Below are 8,379 nucleotides of genomic sequence, written 5' to 3' on the forward strand. Positions count from 1 at the left end.
ACACTACTTTTTCACCCTCCTTGTGCTTATAATTTTCATAATTTAACATGGAAATACTTATCAATAAATAATTATATTACCATGGTAATTAACTTCAATCCTTCCTGTGATTATACGCAAAGTACCATCTTCGTACTGCTTACTATAGTTCAATGAAGGGAATCTATAAAGTAACGCGTGTCGCACACATCTGCCTTGCAAACTCCCTGGCCTACTTCCAATGTATAGACTTTTATTTCAAATCCTGATTTAATTTCATAATTTTCTGTAGATTTTAACATTTTATTACCCAGCTTCTTAATACGAATGACAATCAAGCCTAAATATTTATTCCCTTTAACTTTATTTTTCTTTTTTATTTTGTGCCTTGTTTCATATTTGTTCTTACGTTAGCAATTAACGCACTTACCGTAGTTATGTATGAACAGGTTGTTTCTATATTTATTTTATTCCAAATAAATTAAATATATATACGGATTATTTTATGGTAGTTGATATTTTCTGTTGTTTCCTACGTGAATTGAGGAAACGCACGGACTTTCGCCTAATTCTTGTGCTACTTTCATATGTCTGTATCTGTCGAATGCTGTCGATCTGTCGAAATGTGTATTACTATCTGTCGATTCATCGAGTGAACTGAATTCGTTAACCATTTCACCAGGCGCGCATGCATTTTTTTTTTCTTCTAAGGGATCCAAGCTTCGGGGGGCAAGGTTCCAATACTACAAGCCACTATGTCTATATACTATTATTCTGCATTCGAAAACACGATAAATATTCCACTTACTTTTTCACAAAAACATGATACAGACAGAGTACAGATGAAGTGTAAGATCAGATTTATATTGATGATACATCAATATTTTCCCTGTTAATAACTACATTTAATGAGAAAGTCTGCAAATGTATGTTCACTTAGGAACTTTTGCGAGGAGTCCGCACCCGGTGGACACCCCGTGAGTACGCCTCTGCACTTGACTATACTTCGAATTATACTGCAAACAGTTGTATTTTAGTTTCCCCGTTTAGTTCATCGATATCATTAACACAAAGAAAATAGATGTTATAGATGCGTATTCTCAGTTCTCGCTTTATATCCGGACGTCTGCAAAAATCTACTCCTTTTCTTTCTTTCACGCATCCACCAAACTAACAATGATTTGTATTATAATATTTGCGCATAAAATGTATATCTCATACCTTCCATGTTCTCAAGTATTCATAGACAAAAACGGTTACTTTCTGCGAACAAATTGTCCAAACACAGTGCAAATGTCATCTATAGATTGTCCTGGTTCCGTCTGCGTGTACATAACAATGCGTCATAATCATACATTGCACATTAAGGATATCAATTAATCTTCCCAAATTCCTAGATATGCCTGGCAAAAGTTCCGCGTGTTGTAAGGATATTACATTTGTACTACCGACAAGGTGGTATCTTCCAACATTGAAGTTCAATAAACCCCAAATGTGTCGGATATAGTATTTGATTTCTTGTCTCATTGTTTGCGTCAGAGATGTCTTCTCAAGTTAGGATTTACGATACATACAGGATGAGTTGTATATATTGTTGCTGCCAGCTCTATATTAATCCCATATTTGTAAACGAATAAAAACAGTATTCTAATTATAACAATGTGCTCACAATTAATTTTATTCTTAATTGTTATACGTATTGTTGATTAAAAATGAAAATGTTGCTAAGTGAATTTTATTAATATTTTCTGTTGCGTGATATAGGAAGTGAGTGAAATATTGGAGGAATATAGTGTGCGTAGCAGATGATGTGCAGTGGCTTTGGATCGCCTGTGATAAGGTAAGGCATTTGCTATTTTAATTAACACATTTTATATACTGTAATCCTAATTATTTTTATGTGAATGTGCTTACTACTTGTGTATTCAGTGGGACCGATGTTTTAATATGTATGGTCAAGCAGTGTCGAGCCTGGTCAGTGTGTGGATAGGTGACCATTTTTTGTAAATCGATAACATTTAACTTTGTAAACACGGATGAAGTAGAAGTATATTTATTTTATTTTTTACCTCAAATATGTAGGACACTTCTCCTTTGTACATCAATTATTATTATTAGTTCAACTTGTTTACAAGTTAAATGAAAAGAATAGTCGTTATCGTGTGATGATTGTGCTCATTAGGCTAAAGAAGACTCGTGATAAGAAAGAAAAGAAGAACGGTGCTCAAGTTTCGTCACAGCATATTCTCAAAAATTTACAGGCAAAATTCAGTGTTCTGCATGAAAAGGCATATTTGTACGAAAAAAAAAAAAAATTCTGCAGACGACAGAATTAAATAAAGTAATACACATGTATTTTAGAGTTACTGGTGTAAAATCATTACAAGTGCTTTGCCAGGTGGCCAATAAAAAGCACGAATACTATTTAAGGGAGCCAAAACAGGAGAAAGCTGGGGGCCTGAGCGATAGCAAGAATGTGCGTCCAAAGTGAACAGGAGCGAAGGCGACGCGGGTATACGTATAAGCAAGGGTAGTGGAAACCAGTTAGTTTTCGAGTTTCAATAGCACTTGTCATGCATCCATACTAGTAGCGCCCCGCTTGTAAACATTAAGTACACTATGCAAGAATACACCGCCGGTGGAAAATAGTACCTAATACAGTTATCTTTCATATATACTGACTTATTTTACAGTAGTAACCCAACACTAGTAAACGTAAAATAAAAGTGTATAACTTTATATTTAATTCTATCGCCTGGCTTAGTTTTTCACCTGTAAGATGTACTTATTTAGAGCAAGTTTCTTAACTAGCAAATTAAACCGAGAACCACAGCAACCATATATATATTCTTATGATGTACTTTTCTTTGAGTGGTGTTCTCTGTCTATTCAATAACATTTTCTCAGTTTAATGCTAGCAAAAAACAAAACAAAATCAAAGTGTTTCTATATAAATTTAGTTCACCGTGTTGTAATATCACATGGAATTGAAAAACGAATAGTCGAACCTCTGCTATCTCGATCAAACTTCTCAGGATGATATACTGACTTACCGCAGAAGTTCGACTGAATACGTTTCTCAGTTCCATGGGAGAACCTGGAGAAGCAAAAGCCTGCGCAACGGAAAATACTAAATAAACTTGTAGAGCAGGTCAAGATGTATCATCATGCCAAGTTTCATTCAGATCAGAGAAGTTTGGCTGCAGCCATTTTCATTACAAAGCACAAAATGGATGGTCCCTAACCTCGAGAATCTTCACAATTGTCGACGAGTTGAACTGCACTCATCTGATCAAAATCAAACTTAAAATGGCAGTTCACTTTCAACTGTTAAATAATATGATATGCAGGCTTCTGCTTTCCTAGTTACAGTCTATCCACTGTGGTATGCATATTAGTAGAAATGTGAGAGTGCATATTTATTAAAGATTTGCTTCAAAAAGCGATGAAAGACATAGGCATTCCCGCGGGCGGTGATAACAAGATGCCGGAAAACGAACAAGCAGAAAGAATATGGGCTGAAGAAGTGTAAACGACGACGCGGCGGCCCGTAAAGGTGTTGCCGTCCTATTAAATGAATAATATCAAAAGAAAGAAAAAAAAAGTAAAAAATTTCGCGCTCGTAATCAAGACAGAAAGCAACTAAAGGAAATCTTTGTTTTACGTCCCACGTTATGCCGCTTAGGCTAAAAGAGGCGCTGATTATGAGAAATGATTGAAATGGTGGTGGAATGAAGAAAGTGGGAGGAAACGGGAGAACCCCGCGGTAACCCACCGCACATAGTTTTTGTCCACCATAAAGTTAACTTGGCGGGGGCTCAAGACAGAAAGACGGTTGGAAAAACAAATAAACGATGTTCCATCCCGTAAAAATGTTGGCGACCTATGAAATCAATATTTTTTCTTAAAGAAAAAAAAAAGAATTAAAAAGAGAAAAAAAGGTCAAAATTTCGCGCTCGCTTCGCTCGCGATCAGCAGAGAAAAGAGGACGTGACGCACCCCTAAAAGTGTTGGCGACCGATTGAATAAATATTGTGGGTAAAAAAAAAAAAAAAAAGTCAAAAATTTCGCGCTCGCTTCGCTCGCGATCAGCACAGAAAGAAGGACGTGACGCGCCCCTAAAGGTGTTGGCAACCGATTCAATACATATTGTCGGTAAAAAAAAAAAAAAAAAAACGCTCGCTTCGCTCGCGATCGACATGAAAAAGGCAACGACGTGACGCCCCGTAAAATTGTCGGCGACCTATTCAATCAATATATTCGGTTGAAAAACAAAGTCAAAAGTTTCCCAATCGCTTCCCTGCCGATCGACATAAAAAAAAAGGCAACCCCTTCACCTCTCCTTATGCATTCATCAGTAAACATACAACCATAGATCACAATACCACTCACATCACCTATCAGTTCTCCACGTCCATCAAGATCCAATCATCGCCCTGGCCCTTTATGATGATACACAACATTACATGTTATTGTGTGCATTGCCCCGCGTTACAATACATGACCAAAAAAAAAAGAGAAAAAGAGCTGCACTGCCTTCAGTGTAGACATGTTCGTATTCGTAGAAAATGATTTTAGGTACACGATAGTACAGTAATCTATCTTCACATGCTTCAGATGTGAACGATACCTACACATGAAGAGGGCTCCCGAGGTTTCCTTTTCCAATAGGATGGAGCTCCACCACACTTGCAGAATGACGAGAAGTTATGTTAATAAATATATCCCAGAGTGTTTCGTAACTCGCCCTTGGTCCTAATGATGAAGCGTTCTTCAGATGGCCCCGATGTCTCCACACATGATACTATGCGACTTCTTTTCACGAGGCTCTCAAAGATCACGTTTGTGTCCTAACATTCTCTGCAGATATGACACAGCTGCGATAGCGGATCACAGAAGCCTTTCCTCTCCTTACAAGAGACGTGTTCATTCGAGCATGGGAGTAATTCGACTATCGATCAAATATCTCCCGTGTCACGATAGTAGTCACTTTCAATTCTTCTAACGAAGGTAAGAAAAAATGCTATACAAACTTCCTTTCGGTATATAAAGGATTAGGGGCCCAGAGAATATTTTCTTTCAAGAGGATACATTCTTTTTCGAACACCCTGTATATAGATCCTCTAATTATAACTGCAAACAAAATGTTGATTTTGCAATTGCTTCCATGAGAGAAAATTCTGTGCACTTTCTTTCTGAAGGGCCGGGCCTAAACGTTTTCCTTAATCATTAAATTTAGTAGTTATCTACAATTACATAGTTTTCCATTGTTCTCAAAATAAAGATTTTTCTCTATGAATTGTTGAATGTTGCTAGGGATATTGAAGTAATTCTTTTTAGTGTTTTTTTCTTTACAATAATGTACTGAACGCCTGCATTAAGGAAGTTCGTGTGTCCATCTTGCAAAATGTTTCGTCTTTTTTCATGCCCACTAAGATAAATATTCATTTTGCTCTTTTCTCCGTATGCAAACCACATTTCTTAAAGGCAACATTTTCATACAAATGTAGTACTAAAAACTTCTAATTGGCAACATCTGGGCTGCGAAGAGGAAAAAGAAAGAAATCTCGTACGTATTCGCGCGCAATTCGGAATTAGCCAATGAAAAGCACAAAAGCGGCCACCATCTCTCTCTCTTTCTTATTAACGGTTTTGTACTTTCTGCAGTTCTATCAGTGCTGCTAACCTCTTACTATATCATTGAATATGTATGTTTATATATATATATATATATATATATATATATATATATATATATATATATATATATATATATTTTACAAAAAATCATACTACTACGGAATAATATTAAATGCCTGTAAACCCTCATTTCTGTTTGCACTTTCTGTTACACTACCTTCCCCGAACTTCTTTCAAGTTATTAAGTGCAGAACGGGGAGTTATACATATTTACTTGCGCTTTCACAATATCTGCACATTGTGTAATAATAGGAGACGTATAAAATAAAACTATATACTAATACGTATATATATATATATATATATATATATATATATATATATATATATATATATATATATATATATATACAGTACACATTCCACTATCCGAGGCTTTCCTTTTCTTTTCTTGCTGACGATAAATTACGCTCTTAGAAATGTTGTCTGAAAACAATAAGAATATGTGCAAAAAATACAATCAGAGGTAGAGGTCTTTAACAGGAACTAAGCAAGGGAGTTGAAAAATTTTTTATGCATGTAAAAAATATAGACATGAACCAACTTGTGAAATAAAAAGACCAGAAAACTACTCTTTCTAAATTATGTGTAAACTTTTTACCGAAAACGAAAGTTGCACGAAAGACTTTTTGTCCCTTTTTTGGCCTCCGGTGCTTGGGGTCCCTGGTTCAATCCCAGCTCGTGCCGTGTGAACTTTGTCGTGCATAAAGACCGTGCTCATGGGTTTTCTCGGGTTTCTCCCGTTTCCTCCCACTTTCTTCATTCAGTACTCATCATCACCGTCTCCTTTAGCGTAACCGGTATAAGTATGCGACGTAAATCTAAAGATTTCATTTCATTTCCCTTTTCTGCTCATACTGCTGATTATGCGCGATTATGCCAACATCCAACTCCGCGGATAATCGTGCGATTACTGTATATACAACTAATACAGATACGTAATTACATTATCAGTTACAGTATCGGTTTTTATTTACTAATTTGCCTCACTTTATTTGCATCCCTGCAGTAAATAATTCTTATCGATAATAGTTAAAATGTATATTACATTTTAGTGCTTCACGACTGAATGATCATCTGCCTTACGTTATCTCGCAGCTGAAGAGGATGCTACACTGAAAACTACCTTGCGTTATAAAGGGTAAGTGAAACATATCTTAAAAATATCTTTCATACATTTCATTGTGTACATTAAAGAATGTAAGTTTGCCTTTTTCCTGTAATCAATACTTAATAAAGGATTTATTTTTATTTATTTATATACAATTTCATACGTGGTTCGTGATAGTAAACTCGATAGGACATAGTGGCACTATGAACATCCGAATCACTCATCATTCGAACATTCAAATATTTATTCGAATATTAGTATATTCCAAGTAATGTTAACGACGTTAATATGCTTGCCTTTATAGTTAATAATGTCAATTCTTACTTAAAACATACTTCCTTAACAGGACATTGAAGAAAAGGTAGTTGCCAACGGCCATACCATGCTGAATATACCGGTTCTCGTCCGATCACCGAAGTCAAGCAGCATCGGGCCTGGTCAGTACTTGGATGGGTGACCGCCTGGGAACACCAGGTGCTGTTGGCATCTCTTTTTCAAATTTCATTATCCTTCAAGTACGAAAATACTAGAAACATTAATTTTATAGTACTTTCAAGAGATAATTTATCAACATTATTTCATAGCGATTAATCGATATTCTAAGCGTTATACCCACTATTTCTTACACTAACAGCCTGTTTATTTGCACGGCACATTAAAATAACCTGATTTCCGATCCGTGTGCACCTACTACTATACTTAACACGGAATGTATTACCACTTTTTAAAAGTAAATTATTATGACTAAGTGTAGATCTCCGGCGAGTAAATGCCTTTCGTATACAAGCACGACACATCTCCGCTATGTGCTTTACTTTTTTACTAACAGCATATAGAAATTGGATTTCAAGGTGTTTCTACATAACAGAATGAAGCAAATTTCGTGATTTAACTCTTTCGAATAATGTGTTGGTCCTGACAAGGACCGTTTGAAATGAAAAATCTTGAAGAAGATTTTTACTTAGAGCTTGTGTACTTGGTAACAGCCTTCGTACCCTCACTTACAGCGTGCTTGGCAAGTTCACCAGGCAAAAGAAGGCGCACAGCTGTTTGGATTTCCCGGCTGGTGATAGTTGACCGCTTATTGTAATGGGCCAAACGAGAAGCTTCAGCAGCAATACGCTCGAAGATGTCATTAACAAAGCTGTTCATGATACTCATAGCTTTGCTAGATATGCCAGTGTCAGGATGCACTTGCTTCAAAACTTTGTAGATGTAAATGGCATAGCTCTCCTTCCTCCTCCTCTTCTTCTTCTTATCTCCCTTGGAGATATTCTTTTGGGCTTTACCAGCCTTCTTTGCAGCCTTTCCGCTAGTTTTTGGTGGCATGATGACTCACTCGTTCAGCAAAATTAGATGTGTCCGCCGATTTATCGACTTCATTTAAATTACAGTACGTGTTTCAATTCGCGCCAACTGCCTTGCTTTTCATTTGATGCACTCGGGTGCACGCTTGAAGTAGTAACAAAACTGACTTGATTCATGGGAGGCGGCCCTTGCTGGAGCTGAGAACACTCCCGAACCGATGGATGCCACTGGCGAATCTTCCAAGACCTGGCTATACATCTACAACTGTCCGTACTCTCGGG

The 8,379-nt window shown here is 36.7% G+C and overlaps 1 non-coding gene across 1 annotated transcript; it reads left to right on the forward strand.

Moving 5' to 3' along the window:
• Positions 1-7,157: 7,157 nt before the first annotated feature.
• LOC145676874 (5S ribosomal RNA) lies at positions 7,158-7,276 on the forward strand. Its single transcript, XR_014129502.1, has one exon. It is a non-coding gene; the product is annotated as a 5S ribosomal RNA (ribosomal RNA).
• The last annotated feature ends 1,103 nt before the right edge of the window (positions 7,277-8,379 follow it).

This window comes from Thermobia domestica, unplaced genomic scaffold, assembly GCF_964235325.1.
Source record: "Thermobia domestica unplaced genomic scaffold, izTheDome1.hap1.1 HAP1_SCAFFOLD_447, whole genome shotgun sequence".
In the NCBI taxonomy this organism is placed as follows: domain Eukaryota; kingdom Metazoa; phylum Arthropoda; class Insecta; order Zygentoma; family Lepismatidae; genus Thermobia; species Thermobia domestica.